The 19,025-nt window shown below is 39.3% G+C and overlaps 1 protein-coding gene across 3 annotated transcripts in view; it reads left to right on the top strand.

Moving 5' to 3' along the window:
- Window positions 1-19,025, top strand: part of arhgap36 (Rho GTPase activating protein 36) — a 66,069-nt gene that overhangs the window by 12,004 nt on the left and 35,040 nt on the right. The window contains exon 1 of one of the 3 annotated variants that reach the window (XM_036597167.1): window positions 8,599-8,908. The exons of the other annotated variants lie outside the window; for them this stretch is intronic. The gene's annotated coding sequence lies outside the window, so the exon portion shown is untranslated. Of the gene's footprint in view, window positions 1-8,598; window positions 8,909-19,025 lie in introns of those variants that run through there. 3 annotated transcript variants of the gene reach the window in all.

Here is a 19,025-nt window from a genome sequence, read left to right as displayed (position 1 = left end):
GAAGCTGAGTAACACTTCTTCTTTTTATGATCGGATACGAACAGTCACACATTCATGGAAATGTCTTTATCCACTGGGACAGTCATCAGGTCATCACTGTTAATGTTTTTTGTTATGAATGGTCTTGTTACCAAGTAGGATGCCACTTTGAAATGGCTTAAAGTGGTGAACATACGTTGGTCTTATATTGCATAAATCAGGCAGTTTAATGTAAACACTTAAGGCACCAGTTTTTAGAGCTACACTGTCTAGTCTCTGGTGGAAATGAGTAATTGCATATAATGTGCGGATGAACATTTTGTAATGTCAGTTGTGCTTCACACTCCTTCCACAAGCAGATGAATCTGCTTGCAATCTGATTGCGAGCGAGCAGAAAAAGTATTCAAAGAGAACGCAGCCAAAACTTGATGAACATCTTCCGAGGGTGAAAGTCAATGATTGAGATCAGTTCAAACTCCATTCTACCTCACTGCATGGACCACCGACCTACAGGCATGCACGGGCAGTCAAACTCAGCGGCAGAACCAACTAAAGTCTCCACTTCAGCTTGAGGGCAGGACACATTCCAAAAAATGAAATCCAAATGACTTCGGGTTGCATGAGCTTAGTCAGTGTAATTATTGCATTTTACTTGCAATATTTCTTATTGGTACTCTGCTAAGCTAGGATTTCATGTTTTTAAAGATAGTTGGCAAAGGTAGCTATCTGAGCAAAGCCCAGTGAACCCTGCACGGTCAAAACACCACCAGTACTGTTTATGAAAAGGTTTGTTGTGACATTTCCTACACTATAGCTATGTCCTAGGCTATGTATAGTGCTTAAGATAAATTTTAGTCAGTTAATGATAACTATAGACAGTCTTGTCTTTTGTCAGTCAGACAAAAAAAAAAAAGAGAGACTGACACTCTTGTTGCTGCTCCACCATCATGCTTTAGCCAAGTCACCCCAATTTTTATATTTATTTATTTTTCGAACCACTACTTTTGGAGGTGAGGTGCCACTACTGCATTTAAATAATCCACCTATTCAGCCTTTAGCAGTTTCACCTTGCCCTTTTATGCTGAGGTTATAAGGAGTGTTTCAATCTAGACTGCTTTTTAAATGGAGGGGCCAGTCAGAACAGAGATCATTTCCATATAGCAGTCTTAAAGGCACATTTACAAAAACAGCCTAATTAAAGTTAAGAGACAAAGAGAGGTTGGAAAATGGTCATGCAAAAATGAATTCTGACCATTTTTCATACAAAAATATTAAGCCGTCCTGAGGGGAAAAACAAAATACAAGAAAAACTCAAGATGTGGGCACTTCAACTGACATAAAGATTATTTACAGATCGTATCCACCAGGACAGATGTCATCTTTTATGTTTTTGTTATGAACGATCTTGTTCCCTAGTAGGATGCCACTTGTTATTTAGGGCTGCCCCTAAAGTATATTCATTACAACCTTGCAGGAAATGTATGATAAAGATTTCAAAGGGCTTTCGCTGCTTGAAACAGGTTTAGTTTGATTTGGGATAAACTGGGGAGTTAATTGTGAGTAACTGACTTTACTGAAAAAAGATTACTCACAGATTGCACTGGGTCCACATTCTGTCAGTGAAAGTAGTCAAGTGTAGACGTCAGCACTTTCTGCAATGATGCAGGCTCTTCTGGCAGCCGGGATGTTTTGAGAAGGTCCTCCCTGCGGATGGATAGATGAATGGTGGATGTCGGAGAGGATCCTTCTTGTGTCTGAGGCTCAGCTCCCTGACAGAGATAAATGAGCCTTCAGATTGAAAAATATCACACTGCATACCTCACACCCCACACTTCTCATTGAACACTGGGCTGGACAGTTTCCTGTAAGGGTGATGCTTCCTGGCCCACGTGTATGTGTTTGTGTCTGATGGTGTGTTAAAACGTATATATTCTATAAACTGTCTACATACAACTAGGGATAGGAATCAGGACTCGGTTCCAAACAGTCCAATGCATCAGAATCATATGCGGCCAAAGTTATCAGTTCCTTATATCAATGCGGGCATGTTTTTCATGACAGCTCATGCATCATGATGTCAAATTCAGTGTCTAAACTGCTGAAAACTTGTGGAGAGGAAGAAGCGGTCCAAAGCGTGTCTTCATTTCATGAAGAGGACATGACAACAGTGCTACTTGTAATTCTGTGAAATCATTTCAAGTAAGGGTGGAAGCACCAGCAATAGTTGAAATCCATGTTGAAATCTTCTGACTCAACATGGGCTAAAATTCCAGGAATGCCATGTATTTGACATTCTACGCACAAATGCCACTGCTTCCCAACCGAGCATGCCAGTACTGAGGGTAAATATCCTATGTTATGATAACATTAACACCATGCAGGCAGGCTTGGCAGATTTTTTCTTTTTTTCTTTTAAGAAAATATAAATAAAAACAAATGCTGTACCAATATTTTATCAGTCAGTTTTATATTTGTTTTCCTTTATATCCTTTAAGAAAAGCAACATTGTAATGTACTTTAACAAGTGTCAGCAATAATAAAACAGTGGCGCTGATGCTGAAAACCTGTGTAGGCCTACTTTTTTCCACAAAGAAAACTGATTAAGAATCAATAATCATTAAAAAAAATCAGGCCAACAAGCAGAGTAATAGCACTGGTATCAATTAAATCTTAGCAATTCCAATTCCTACAGACTCCTGTAGATACTGTCATCCCAGAATCATCTTCATTCTGTCTAATACACTGCAGCATCATGTCACGCATGTGCACAGACGATTTGGCGGCGGGGCTCAAGAGGAAAAAATGGCAACCTGAATGTCAACAACATTTAATTTTATTAAAAGCATGTGACGTTGACTTTTATCCAGATGGATGTTTCAGAGGAATAATGTTTCAGTCTTTCCCAAACCAGCCCAAAACTTGTAATTCAACTAGAGCAGGGCACTGAACCCTAATCACCACCATACAGCAAAAAAAAAAGTAAAAGGTCAAGGTGATTTGTCTTTGTATTTAAGTCTCTTTCACAATGTAGACTCACCTGAGACACAGACTCAAATCTCTTCGCAGGCTTGTATGAACTATTTTATCATAATGATGAGCAGATCCGCACAGACAGTGCCATGTTTAGATCATGACAGCGGGCAAACTCGCCTTAGAGGAAAAAATTGTGTGCTAATTGGTTAAAGCTGCTAAGGCTAAGCTAGTCACTTCCACACGGGTTATTCAGTGCTGTACCTGACAGGTGAGCTGCCTGTTGCTGAAAACTGAATGGTGAAAAAGACCATGGAGGATCATCACTACTCTTTACAAGCAGATACGACGGGGATTCGCCAGCAAGTGAAGTTAGGCCGCCTAAATAAACGCAAAAAAGGGAGAAAATTAGGAGACCGGAGTCAGCAAAGCAGACTAAACCTCGGCGTCGCGTTTTCCTGTTGGAAAGCCTTCATAAAGGACACAGGACTTTAGAGTGACGCTGAAGTTGCTTGTTTTCTGCTGAAAGGTAAATACTACAGTGTTGTCAGGCACCGGCGACAATACTAAAAACGTTATTTTGCCGCTAGCATACACGCTAATAGCACTCCCGCTACAACGGTCTTTAAAACAGATTGGCTCACACAGAATTTCTCAGGTTCATTACAGGTGTAAACAAGGCCTCGTCCATTCGGCCTCGACATGCCCCTCGGGCGAATCCCCAGCGCCACCTTAAGGGCTGTTCCATGACTGTATTAGCTGAAGTGAAGGGTGTTAGATGAGCCCTCTGAGAGCAGAGAGGAATCGAACACCTTTGCCGACTTCAGCAGCACAACCTGCCCAGAAGTCATTGCGGCCTGACGCATTTCCATCTTCGAACCACAAAATAATGGTGGACAAAACGTGAACTGCGTAACATTTCAAAACCATTACATTACCTTTTAGAGATACAGACTACTCCACCTTGCTCTACATGTCTGATTCAATTTCATCCATTTCCTCCGCTAACCTGTCTGGCTCGTTAGCCTTTTGAAGGTTAACAAGAACAAAAACGCAACAGAACCACAGCACAGCTCTACTGCAAGTTTATAGTTAATAGCCAGACAAACTAATTACTCACACAAGTTGTGTACATTATTCTAAAACATTAGTTAAAAAAAGTTTTTCTTTGCAAAGTTTGCCTGGCTAGTCGATTAGCTCACTGAGGCTAACCGAGGGCGATGCGCTCCGTTTGAATAATAAAAGTTGAAAACGTTTGAACGTCTTTGGCTCGGCGCAGCGAAAAGCTGCGTCTGCGCTGCGGATACCGCTGAAAATAACCTGTCTGAAGGCGCAGCGGTGAATTCTCCGTATTCAGTATTAAAGCAGCTCGAGGCAAAATCTCCAGCTGGTTCTGCACCAGCAGGGCGCCAAAGAGTGATGAAGCGCGTGACCCCAGGCCAGCCCTGTAGCAGTCCAGGCCTGTGTCCAAAACTGCATACTTCCATACTGAACGGTATGTCAAAATAGTACACAACCATTACCATCACATTCCTCACGCATAGTATAGTAGTACGTGGTGTCAGACACAGCCCAGGGTTTTAGACTTGGGGTGGCACAAGAGGGGCAATAGCACACTAAGGGGTGGCTGGCACCAGCTCAATATCTGTAGCACAAAATTGCATTTGCAGAGAAGCTTATTTGTATTTTGGTGCAAAATGAATAGCTACATAATGATATTATGGAGATATGGAGAAGAATCAGGGAGTGCCATAATTTCTGCGAAGAGAATTTGTTGAAAAATCTGTTTTATTTGAACAAGCAGAAATGGCCACTGAAAAACAGCTGGAATGGTGGGGTCACTTCTAGCCATATAATTCCTCTCTGAGCCACACGACCCATGCTTACTAAACCCAAGCCCAACACAATAAAACGCAGTCAGTACATACACATCTGAAACTAATGAACAACAACATCAAGAAAAACGACAACAAATGTCTTTTCTCGCTCATAGCTTTGCACAACACATTTCTAAATATTACTGTTTAGGCCTCATATTGACCCTATAGTTCTTAATACTGTAACTAATAATGAACAGCTGGTTCACTCTGAGAGCAAGAATGACAACAGTCACTATGTTATCATTATACTCATATAACCTAATGCCATTATTCACACAGATGAAGGATGTTTTATGAGTTAGCTGGGCTATAATGTTAAATAGACCATGCTCTTTTCTATGACAATGAAAAATATATTTTTTAAATAGATATGAAAATCTAAAAACTATATAAACTCCTGCCCGGCTGTGCACTACTTGCCTATGTCCAGACACAAACATTTAGATAATGAATCATGTCAGTCTGTGTTTAACTTGACTAACTGCATGTCCATGAGCCAATCAGAGCAACAGCAATCTAATCTGGACACACACTCACTATGCATAAAAATATTAGTCAGATCTGCTTTGAGAAGATGCCTAAACCAAAATATTTGTATAATTACTTTATTGCAAAAAAATGAATTATTATTTATTGTGAGGTCAGAGTTGAGGTGGCAAGGCTTATTTCAAGGGTGGCAGTAGCCACCCTGTGCCACTTATGTAGCCAAGCCTATGCCAGATAGTTCTCATCACAGGACGAAGCCGAGCCATTTGTGCCTCACCGCAATGGATTTTAGACAATGGCAGAGGCAATTTAAAATACAATTATTATACACATTGACCAAGTGGGGACTTGTACAGTCTGTGGGCAGAAGGGCAAGGGCTCTTGGAGTCTATTTGTGTACATGCCTGCACCATGTTATTTTGCATAGTTAATGTCTTTGATACCTTACACAGTTTGCTGGGTGTCAACATGTACAACAATGCCATTATGAGAGCATTATTATCATATAGGCCAGACAGGGACAAAAAAAGCCTTGAATGACAGGAACCCCTACACACACACACACACACTGCAGTGGGCATCCTGTGGTTTGCTCCAAGGCTGAGTGGTGCATTGTAACAAAAGCCCAGAGGAGTCCTGGTCTTGTGATGGTAGCAGTATTAAATGTCACTGGAAAAGTTAAGTGTGGAAGGCATTTTTGTTTGCTGTCTCTAATGTGTGTGTGTGTGTGTGTGTGTGTGTGTGTGTATGGGCGCGTGTGCACGCTGACAGCGTATTTCCATTCATATCTGAACAGGAAACCTGCACCGGAATTCTCTAGCAGCACTTCTTCTTCACTCTCTCTGGGTAACATTATATTGCATTGTTAACATGAAATGCTTCTTATTGTTTTCCCTGGATTGGGTTCTATAAATGGCTTTGCTTTCAACATACTCTTATTTACTTTCAAAGTTATAGTATGTTATACTATGAAACCACTTTTAATAGAGTATGTACAAATGCCCAGTGATACCTGAGAGATTTGCATATTTTGACATATTACTACTTTTGTATGTGAAATTTGGCCTGTGTTGAGTTATGCTTCATATTAACTGCTAAAAACTGTTATCGTAACTAGCCTTGTAGCTTCTAACTAACTTTGCTCCGTAATAAATATTGATAGAAATTTATTAGTAAATTCGGGTGCAGTCGTGTAAGCATTGGCCCCATCATCTAGAGATCAGTACTCGGTAATACTGCAACTACCCCGGTTATAGCTGGGACTCCAAGAGAGCTTGATTGGCCTCTCTCTCTCTGGATGGGAAGGGTGATCCTCCCTCTCTCATTGTGTTAGTGGCAGTTTGAGAAGATGTGATGGTCTTTGTGTTTATGTGTCTTGGAGGAAGTGCTCAGGCCTGGCGCCAGAACCTTATCATGAGTGGGGCATCCAAAAACAACGGAGAGGAGGGCCAAGGTAGAGTCCCCACACGTATGGGATGATAAAAATATGGGCTGATAAATGCACAGTACATCTGTCCAAAGAGTCACACATTCAGAGAAATATCAACAGAAGAGACACAAGAACAGCAAATCACCAGAGTTCTGCCTATTTAGGAAAGTTGTCTGCCCACAACATAGGCCTACAGCATGTCTCTTAAAATACAGCCAATACAAAGTGATGCATGCAAACCCTTTGATGTATTCTTTTATACCTGGCGCACGTAGCTAGCAGCAGCAGTGTGCACATTTACTTTTACTTTGTTTTTGCCATATAAAGGTACACTATATGGACAGAAGTATTGGGACACCTACACATTACACCTACAGGAGCTTTTATGACATCCCATTCTAAATCCATAGGCATTAATATGGAGTTGGTCCCCCCTTTGCAGCTATAACAGATTCTGCTTTTCTGGGAAGTTTTCTACAAAATTTGAAGTGTGTCTGTGGGAAATTTTTGCCCATTCATCCAGAAAAGCATTTGTGAGGTCAGGCACCAATGGTGGACAAGAGGGCCTGCCTCACAATCTCAGTATTAGGTTATCGATGGAACATACAATTGTCCAAAATGTCTTGGTCTGCTGAAGCATTAAGTTTTTCTCTTCAGTGGAACTAAGGGGCCTAGACCAACCCCTAAAAAACAACCCCATAGCATTATCCCTCCTCCACCAAACTTTACACTTGGCACAATGCAGTCAGGCAAGTAAAGTTTTCCTGGCATTCGCCACACCCAGACTCGTCCATCAGACTGCCAGATAGAGAAGCGTGATCCGCCACTCCACAGAATACGTTTCCACTGCTTGAGAGTCCAGTGGCAGCGTGCTTCACACAAGTCCATCCAACACTTGGCATTGTGCTTGGTGATGTAAGACTTGCATGCAGCTGCTCAGATATGGCAACCCATTCCATGAAGCTCCTGGCACACACTTTTTATGCTGATGTAAATGCCCGAGGAGGTTTGGGACTCTGCAGTTAATGAGGCAGCAGAGCTTTGGAGACTTTTATGCATAATGCAAATCAGCTCTCAGCGACCCAGCTCTGTAACTTTATGTGGTCTGACACTTTGTGGCTGAGTTGCTGTGGTTCCTAAACGCTTTTTAATAATGCCATTCACAGTTGATCATGGAATATCTAGGAGGGAAAAGATTTCGCGAGCTGACTTGTTGCAACAGTGGCATCCTATCATAGTACCACTCTTAAATTCAGTGAGCTTTTTAGAATGACCCATTCTTTCACAAATATTTGTAAGGGCAGACTGCATGGCTAGGTGCTTGATTTTATACTTCTGGCAATGGGGCTGAATGAAACACCTGAATTCAATATTAAGAGGTGTGTCCCAATACTTTTGTTCATACAGTGTATGTATAAAGCATAGTAGATTTAGTGGGACATGAAGATTGGTTAGCGGGGGGCCTGGCTGGCCCTCGGCCTCCCTGCATGGTGGCATTCTGTGATAGAGACCTAGTTAGCATGCAGAAAAATAGTTAAGCACATTTTTACAAAAATTTGAAGTAAGATAACACATTCAATGGAACACTACTAGGGAGTGTTTAGGTTCTTAGTGTCACATTGCTGTGTGCTAGCTAGGCTGGTCTTGCTCTCTGTGGTTCTCATCAGGTCATATTCACAGAATATCCTCTGCTTCAGATCAGACTACACCACAGGTTTGTTGACTTCTGCCACCTTGAGGCCACAAATGAAGCAGCTTACTTGAGAAGCTCTTGTTTGAGCTGCACTGCCCCTCCTCTTTCCTCTGCTTCTTTCACCCCTCCTCCTCTCTCCTCCTCCTCTCTCCTCCCCTCTTCCCTCCAGCACGCTCTCCGAGTGTTTACTTTGAGTTTTGCTCTTGGCTGCCCTGTGGCCCCGCGCTGATTTACTTGAGAAGGCAGCAGATGGAGAGAGCAGACCTCTCTCTCTCTGTGTCTCTCTCTCCCTTTATCCCTTGCTCGCTGTCTCTGTCTCCTTTGTGGATTGTGGTCCCTCACGCCCCATTTGGACTGGTGTTACCTGTCTGGGCAGTAAGCAGTGCCTGAAGAAGAATCTGCTGGAGTGTTTTCTCTGTGTGTTTCAGTCTGAGTGCCTCTCACACACACCGTCTCGCTGCTGAACCGCAGGTAGAGTTAAAGCTGGGGTGTGGATATGTGTGTTAGTTTATGTGCATGGTTGAATGTGTCTGTGTCACTGTGATGTGAGTGTGTGTGTGTGAGTCATGTTTTATTTGAATTTACATCAGTTACTGTGTCATTTCCTGTTGCTTTGTGAACTTGTGTGATGTCGAGATACATTTGTTATGTTCCTGTTTAAGTGTATGGTTGGGGGGGGTACGGGGGGGTTTTGCTAAAAAGTATTGCATTGAATTTACTTAATATGTGTACCTACTAAAACAGTGTGAAGGTGAAGTATACAAAATTGAATCAGGTAAATTCAATATATTACGTTTTTTCAATGTGTGTGTGTATGTGCGAATCTGACTACTTAAATGTCTTATTTTGACCTCACACATGATAACCATGATAGTGATAATGAGATGCATGTGTGTCAGACAATGTCTGGCATTTCTCAGAATTTTTTTTTATCTTTAACACTTAAGACTTTATTTATATCTATGTGTAGCTCATTCTCATTCTACAATTTGTCTAGAGTTTACATATCTTATATTTTTCTTGCATTTTCTTTTTTTACCATGAAGTCCACTTATAAAATTTGTGTGGTTTATGTACCAAGCCATAAATCATTTTTACCTTACTATTTTTGAACCTCTTTTTATCTCTTAGACTTAAACAAGCTGTTTTTGTTATTGTTCCTTTAAGACTGATCTATGTAAATGAGCTTTGTTCTGATTGGCTACTATGTATTGTGCCTCATTCAGAAAGCAGCCCAGGCTAAAATACTCCTTATATGGGTGGAGCTAAACTGATGTATGCTGAATATGCAGATGTATGTATGTATGTGGTGTTTTCATTTCATCACAAAAACCATTCAATTCAGAACAGGCTGTTGTTCCAGCTTAGTTTCCATGTGTAGACTGTAGTGACTGTGGTGTAAAAGCCACATTTTAAAACTTTAACAGAACATACTAGTTCAAACTCTTATTTTAAAGGAAGGAAATTTCTGAAATTTGGTTTTCCATGAAATGGGCCCTTTATGTTTCTTTGTGTTTTTTCTGACAGATTAAAATGGGTCATTTAGCACGTAAAAGAGTGCAGCTTTGTTCACTGTAACTCTCTTAACCAAGTGATGTGGCCATAACAGTGGCATTTCTGTTAACACTCCTTTCTTAAAGAAGAGCTGTGCTTCTGCCACCTGCAAGCAGTCTTAAAAGTGTCATTACATTTCTTTTCTCTTTTAGATCTCAGCAGATTTGCCTAATTCACATTCAAATGTCTTGAATGCCTTCACTGATTGGATGTCTTAACCACATTACACACAAAACAGGCACTAGTTTGTTGCTCCTTAAGCTCTAGGAATATCTTTGGACATCCTTTGATAGTTTAATCACTATAATGAATACCAAACAGGGCTGGTGGATCTGGGAGGTGCTGGCAGCCCAATTCAGTGAAAGAACTCAATTGAGCCCTTGTGCCTTGCCACCTCTTTTAACGCTGATCCTGTCTGAGCTTGGCCAGTTCATCCAGGAGATGTAGTAATTGAAATTCTTGTAGTTGAGAAGTTCATGCAGGCTTAGCAATTGTGTGAGTGAAACATTAAAGGGCATATATCATAGAGAACCTATTCTTTTCTTGGCTTTTTTTAAATATAACAGTTGATGTCATACGTAAACACTGTTAATGTTTCAATATGTACTGAAAGATGAAAAAATGGCACATTTTGAATTCACTGTTTTTGTGATGTCACGAACAGCAACACATTTACATATATCTGCCTATTCAGCCTACAGCAGTTTAGCTCTGCCCATTTATGCTAAATAAGGAGCGTTTCAGCCCAGACTGCTTTTTGAATGAGACTAAATACAGGGCATCCAGTCTCAAAAGAGGTCATATATGAGTCTTAAAGGCACAGTAACAAATAACAGCCAGGTTGGAATTGCTTGTCTACAAAGAATTGTGATGTATGGTACAACCCTGTTTTCAAAAAAGTTGTGCAAAATGTAAATAAAATCAGAATGCAATGATGTGCAAATCATTTGAACTAATTGAAAATAGTACAAAGACAACATATTGAAATTGAAAAATTGTGTTGTTTTTTGAAAAATATATGCCCATTTTGAATGTGATGCCAGCAACACATTTCAAAAAAGTTGGGATGGGGGACATATTTACCACTGTGTTGCATCACCTCGTTTTTTAACAACACTCTGTAAGTGTTTGGGAACTGAGGAGACCAATTGCTGTAGCTTTAAAGAGAAATGTTTTGCCATTCTTGCTTGGTATAGGATTTCAGCTGCTAAATGGGATCTCCTTTGTCAAAAAACTTAGGAAGATTTTGATGAATGAGGCCCATTGTCTGGATGGCAGCCTTTGTTGCTCTAAAACCTGTATATATCATTCATCATCAACAGATGCGCAAGTCACCCATGTCATGTGCACTAATGCATCCCCATTCTGTAACGGATGCTGGCTTTTGAACTGTGTGCTGATAACAAGCTGGAAGCTCCCTCTCCTCTTTAGCCCTGAGGTCATGATGTCTATCATTTCCAAAAAAGAATTTCAAATTTTGAATCGTCAGACCACAGAACACTTTTACTCTTCACCTCAGTCCATCTTAAATGAGCTTGGGCCCAGAGAAGGTGGCAGTGTTTCTGCATCCTACTTATATTTGGATATTTGGATCTTCTTTGCATGGAAGAGTTTTAACTTTGTGGATGCAGCGAAGAACTGTGTTCACAGATAATGGTTTTCAGAGGTGTTCCTGAACTAATGCAATGTTTCCACTACAGAATTGTGTCTGTGTTTAATGTAGTGCCACCTGACGGCCTGAAGATCATGGCCAGCCAATATTGTTTTTTGGCTTTGTTTGTTGCATACAGAGATTTCTCCAGATTCTCTGAATCTTTTAATGATAATCTGTACCGTAGAAGATTCTTAGGTCCTTAAGTTCTTTGTTATTTTACATTAAGAAATGTTATTCTTGAATTGTTGCACTAGGGTTAGCTACACAGTCTTTCACAGAGTGGTTAACCCCTCCCGATCTTTACTTCTAAAAGACTCAGCCTCTTGGGGATGCACTTTTTATACCCAATCGTCTTTGTGCTATTTTCAGTGGCGTATAGGGTTTAAATAATTTGCACATCATTCCATTCTGTTTTCATTTACATCTTACACAGTGTCCCAACTTTTTTGGAAACTGACTTGTTCATAACCCCCCATAAATGTTATAAGTGGACCTCAGGATGGAAAGTAAATTGCAAGATTCAACTGTGTAGACAGTGAAAACACTGTAATCAATTAGAACTGAAAAGAAAATCAATATGTGCTCCTTTTTTCTCCCCAGATAATATTTGAAAGCAAGGTGTATTTTATTGCTTTTTTACATTTTTATACTAATAACAGACAGTGACTTAAATTATTGAAATATTGTACAAGACAATAAAAAACCAAGACAACAAACAAAGGAGCAAAAAAATAATAATAATAAGGGGGGGGGGCCTGCATGAATAATAAATAAGTTTATTAAAAAATGAATACTAAAATAAACTCCTCAGATAATATTTCAATGCTATTTTCAAAGGTTTTGTCTTCGTATTTATACTGTCTTTTATTTTTAATATGAATTGTGTGGAATCTTAATAAAATTTTGCAATGAACTGAATCAAATCCTAATGGTTATGAGGTCGGAGAGTTACACCTCTTGTCAGGCAATGAAATTCAAATAAACAGGATTATAAAGAGAGATTGGAAGTGTTATTGTTATTTTGTGCACCCTGGTTAAATGACATGTTTTATTGATTTTCTAAGTGGAAATAAGTTAACACGTCCTCTACAGAGAAGAGGCTCACTAATCTACAATGAACCAGCTGAGACGCCTTATGAATACTGGACTAGCGCAGCAGACACAAACGTGCATATTTATTGAATTTGTCGGACTGAGTGAGAATCCTTCCTGCTTTGTTGATACCCACCTTGTCTGTGCAGACATCACTGAACATAATGCTGAATATGTGCTATGCAGTTCAGTGTCACTATTTAGATTGTTTTGCAGGGCTAGAATTGATTTCATTTTGCCTTTCTGGCTTTTGTTAACCATGCACACTCACACACATTTGTTCCAGATAATCGCTTGAATGTAAAACAATGGGATGAGTGCAGATGATTCTGATTGTGGCTGAACTGTACTGTATTTGTCTGAGATTAGTGTGACTTTGCTGGGATTTCTTTACTCAGCTTGTCAAAATGTTACGCGAACTCGTGAGATTCATTTTTGCTAGGCATCTGTTAGCTATCAGCTTTTCTCGAAAGAAAAGTATTTATATCAAAAGACCTCATAAGGAGGTGTATGCCAGGTTTCAAAAGGCACTGAAGCAGGACAAATATAGTCAGTGCAGAAGCAGCACTTGGCAAGACAACAATCGCAAAAGCACACAATGTAGGAAACTGTTTATAGAGATTTTTACTGAATTACAAAGTACTGAATGAACTCCTTTAGCACTCATTAGGCCTCACACTGCCCACAACGTTTTCCCCTGTTAATTAGAGGGGAATTCTACTGACTGTTTGAAATGTTTGTATTAATGGCCCACTGTTAAATTCTAAGCGAGGTTGAAAAATGCTCATGCAAAAATGAACCCTGACTGTTTTTGGTACATCAAACCAAAATAACATTATAAGAACCACACAAAACAATACAGTGCAAGAAAACAATACAATGCAAGAAAAATAGGATATGGCCTCTTTAACATAATTGTTGAAATGTAAACAAAGTTATAAAGAGTAATTTGATATGAAATGGTTCATTGTATAGACACTTACCGATTTCTTTACAGTGGTGGTGATATGAACCAGGGATTGCAATGTGTCTACAACACATGTATAGCCATTTTAATTATTATCCAAAACAACCAGTGAACCTGCATGTGCCTTCTGAGTTTTACATGTGATGATGATGATAATAGGTACTATATTGCCTTACAGTACCCTGCATGTAACACTCTGCCATGGATGTATTTTAAACTATATATATAAGGCCAAAACCTTTTCTTAAACTAGCATGAAACAATGTCTCAGGCATAAGCCACTGTGTTTCTAACCATTTCTTGTAATATTGTTATGTGTGGCAATTTTCAGAGGTGTTAAACTCTTCAGACACCTGGTTCCTGTCACCACCACTGTAAACAAATCTAACTCGGTATTCTCCAGAATGGAATATTTCATGTGAAACCATGATTTTGATTACATCTTACTGTTTTAACTGTGCAAAATTTTGAAACTCACCCTTTAAACCCTGTAAATTTTACTGTGTACCTACTAATCAAGTCATAACTAAAACATCATTAGCTTTGGTCAAAGTGTAAAAACAGTTCAAGAGGCATGATGAGTTCTAATGACTGGAGAGGTGGTGCTGATTGGTCGTGAACTGTAGCTCTATGTAATGTTTTTATGTGTTAGGGCAGGATAAAAACAATTTTCAAACAGCTCTCATCTTAGACTGTTTGAACTGTACATTTTTCTTCATTGTCTACATTGTCTAGATTGTAACTTGCTGCTGTGTCAAGAACGTACAATATATACAAGGCAACTTGATGTGTAAATCCCAACGTTGGGTGAAATTAAAATATTGATAATGTATATATATTAAATGATATCACATAACATTAATCCAAAGTGCATTATTTTTTCAGAAGGGATGTTTGTCTTTTTGTTGATGGCAAGTTGAGCTTTGATTATTAGAGTGAACCTCTGAAGAACAGAGACTGTAGAAACAGTGTACCGCTTCACCCTACAGTAGGTGTAGGTCTGTTGTGGTAGCAGCATTACAGAGCTTAAGCAGTTTAACCACGAAGGGTTCATGACCCTTAAGCTCAAAGCAGTGTGCTTTTCTTCTTGAGCCCTAGAATCACTTACTCACCTCTTCGTTCATGACAGACAAATGGGTTCTTATGAGCAATCTGATATCCTAAGGAACATGTAATAAGCTGCTCTAGGCTATTAGTTTTACTGAGTGTGTGTGCTATGTGCTATTGTTCTGCTTTCTTTGGAAACACACGGTCAGCGTGCGGCCCAGCTTGCTGTATCTAGTTCCTCTCAAAGCACCCTGCTGGCTGTCAGTGTGTGGAGGGTGCTAAGTGATAGCACGAGGTGGATACATGCTCGGCTCGGCTGACGTTCACAACAATAAGTGGAATTTTTCATGAAGACCTGGAGTTTGTTTGGACCGAGTTGAAATCGGGGCATGAAGAATGAAACATTTCATGTTGTTAATCGAGTGGTTAACCAGTACCTAAGGATTTAATACTTTGCGCATCCAGAGATGTATATTAATATTAATGGGAAATATGTTTTTGCATGGGTTTAATTTTAAAGAAAACCCCAAACTGTCATTCTTCATCTTCAGAATTTTGTACATATGAAGAATAATACACACCAGATGTGTGTCATTATGCTAATTTTCAATGGTCTTTTTGAGTAATTCAATCCTTCATATGTTTTGTATTAGGTTTCTCCTTTTCCTGACATTGAGAGCGAGGGAGAGAGCGCGCGCGTGCGCAAGAGAGAGAGAGGGATTTGTGTAGATTGGCAGTGATTTAGAGGCACTGTACCAGCGTGGAGACTGTTTTTTTTCTCACCACTCTAACAAGGGCCAATTTTGCTAATTGCAGCCTTGATTACTCAGCCAAGATACATCACATTACTCTGTGTGGCTGGCATACAATTATCACATAGCTTGCAGCCAGTATCTCAGCGAAAGCCTACGAAAGCCTGAAACAAGCTGTTACATAAACTGAAGGGCCCGTTCCCATATGATTCTTCTGCTATTATTAATGGTGAACAGTAATTCATTCCCTTAAGGATAATGCAACTCATCTTTAATAGGTTATCTTTAATAATAATACTTTAATAAGTATTGATTAACAACTTGGAATACAGTATTAACTTCTGAATAGTGTACATTTTTGTGGTGAAGATTGTCCATTCTATCTGGATCTATAGCATTGTGATACTTGTTTCTCATGATAAATTTTCAGGATATATGATATATAATGTTCAGTTTTTCTGAGGTTTGCAAACAAGTTGGAATGGGCAAAGTGTGCCAGCAAAACTTTAGTGACCAAATTAGGTTATGAAAAATTACAGTGCTTTTTTAAAATTCAACATTTGCACAACTGAACTATTTAAGAAAGATCAGGAGGAAATATAAATAATGATGGAAACAATAAAATAAGATAATGCCATAAGTAGCAATCAGCTACTTGTTATGACACAGTTTATGCAGTTACTGGTTGTTGTTGTTGTTGTTGCTGTTGTTGTTTACTGGTTCTCTATAATTGGTCTAAATCTGTCTTTTTTATGGTGCATGCAGTTCCTCTGAGTTCTAGAAGTACTGATGATACCCAGGATATACTCAAAAAAGCATATTATAATATAGTTTATCACCAGAGGTAAAGAGAGAGCTAAACCCTTAAAAGTATTCTTGCTTTTGTGAAATAATGGCTCATGTAAAGGTAAAAGTATAAACAATACAACTTGAGTAGAAGTACAAAAGTAGCAGGGCAAAACTGGCATAATTTGAAAAATACCAGTCTGTGTGACACTTTCTTAATGAACAGACCAGTAGAAATAGTCCAATTTGTTTAGAATAAAATCTTGTCACATTAACTTTCGTTCAAATTTAAGAATGTTTTCCTTCTCTTCAAGGATACAAGGATTTGTTCTGACATCGACAAACTGCAGTAGAACTTCTTAGGTTATCCATCTTCTATCAGCATAGGAACTCAATTTAGACATTATTTTTCTGTTTTTATGCAACTTTGGTCTAAAGTAAAGCAATAAACCTCAGAAGTCAGAGGTGTGACCAATCACAAATCAACATATAATGAAATGAAACATGAAAAAGAGTTAGTGACTAGTTGTTAATAACTATAATGTAATTGACTAAAAACTAGATTTCTTTCATCACAAACATGCTTGAATTGAAGTAAGTGTTATACTCAGTAAAGCACCAATCCATGAATAGTTTACTTGAGTACATGTAGCTAGTTACTGCCTACAAAACTCATCATCACGTTGCAAACCCGTAGGTCAGATCATATTCACTTATTCCAGATCACAGCAAGGACACAGTATTTGACCTTTGACCTGTACCCCATGCTGCCCAGCAGGTGGTGTGACAATGACTGTAGCGGAAGGTGACCCCAGAGTGGGCACCAGGAAACGGACGCGCCACGCTTCAAAATAGAGTGGGCAGTACTCAGCAGTGGACATCCTATTTATCTCAGTCAGGCTTACGTAAGCATCAGTGGATGAGAGAAAAAGGCCTAACATGGATAAAGTAGTGCTGTGGTCATTTATGGTTCTGCTTGTTGTGTGACTCCCAGCAGACGCCAATCTAATCAGATGTACCGTCCTTAACCAAAACAGTTTTAGTGGAATTTGCTGGACGGTTTTGCAAAACATTACTAATCCAGTCTTTTAAAAGGGTCAAGTGAGGTTATCGGAGTCAATTTTAGAAAATTAGATATTTAATCAACTCTTCCAAGTGAAACCTTTAAATTATACTGCGCAATTTTAAGAGGTAACAAAGTACCAGTTTTCCGAATTACTATTATTAACTTACACTGCTAATTGTCCAAATGTGTTGCACGTTTATTCTGCATGTTACTAATTCAGCCTTTTATACGGATCAGGTGAGCTGAGTCTATTTTAGGCAGTGAGACGTTTAATAGAGCATTCCAAATAAAACTTTATTATAAATGATACTGTGCAATGTTTAGAGTTAGCAAAGTACCAGAGTTTGCTGACAGAGTTACTGTTATTTCATTATCTTATTAATCTCCTGCAGAGTTATAGCAATACCCACTGAGGAGCTATGGTAATACGCTGTGCAGACGGAGGAACTGTTAGTTTTCCATTACCCAGCATTCCTTTATGGGCAACAAGGATTTCATGATTCACAAATGAAAACAACAGCTAATCTGCCTCTCAGTTGGGAACCAAAAACAACACTGGGAAAATAATAAAATTTCAGGAGACATAATAAAAAAAAGAGACAGTGAAATAGGCAACATAGCCTTGCTTGATCATTTTGTCATTATAATGCATAGCCCAGAGCAGACTGTGAAATGTGGCTCAGTAGAAAGAAGCTCATACAGAGTGAGGGATGTGCAGGATGCTCACCTCAGGGTCAGTGCTGTGTTTGTCATTGCTTTGGTCCCCACAGATTTGATTCTGCACTCTTTCCCTTTGTACTTTGTGCCTCTATCCATAGCCTGTTGCCCCCCTTTCTATCCAGCATCAAAGTGGACCACCGGGGCAGGGGCCTGAGGGCTGGGGGCAGGGCCCAGGGCTGGATCAGGTTAATCTAGCTGAGATGATTCATATGTACTGTGCCGAGCTAGTGGCACCTTTTTTTCATTGCGCTCTGTCTCATTAGAAATGACGACCCTGAGAATCAGGCCATGTTTACAACCAGTAACACAGGTTGAGTAGGTGATGTAAACATTTAAAGCTTCTTTTTCAGTTTCCCGTATGTGCTTTGAGTGTTGAGCTGTGCTTTTACTGGTACTGTGATGTTATATTACACTTATAGGGGTGCAAATTTCATGATACGACATGTAGTCTGCTTTTTGTACCATGACACAGTACATTTTTTGATACAGAAGAAAAAAAGATATGGCAAGAATTTCAACTGCCAAACAAGACTGCAGCACCTGGAGAAAGCACATTGCACATAAACAAGTCATTTTGTTAGAAGAAAAAAGGGGGCTTTCTCTACTTTTGGGAGTTTCTCTTTTAGGAATATTATGGCATGTTTTTAATGAAACTGAGAAAACTACTCCAATATGTCAATATGTGTGATATCACATTTTTTTTGTCACAAATATTTTTATAGCATTAAGGCAAAGCACTACGGGCAGAAATGTCAATTTTGGTCCTGTCAGTTGTTTTACAGATTTTTGGATAAATTGCATTTACGTCTTCTCGTAAAAACTGTAATTATAAAAATGTAAAATCTCAACAGAAAAACATTTATTTCAGCATATTTAGGCAATTCTCTTCCACTTTCAAGAATTTAGCAGCTTAAAATAAGGCTTAGCATACATCACTGAAATGCTTGTTG

Source organism: Colossoma macropomum, unplaced genomic scaffold (assembly GCF_904425465.1).
Source record: "Colossoma macropomum unplaced genomic scaffold, Colossoma_macropomum, whole genome shotgun sequence".
Classification (NCBI taxonomy): domain Eukaryota; kingdom Metazoa; phylum Chordata; class Actinopteri; order Characiformes; family Serrasalmidae; genus Colossoma; species Colossoma macropomum.
This window is presented reverse-complemented; position numbering and strand designations above follow the sequence as displayed.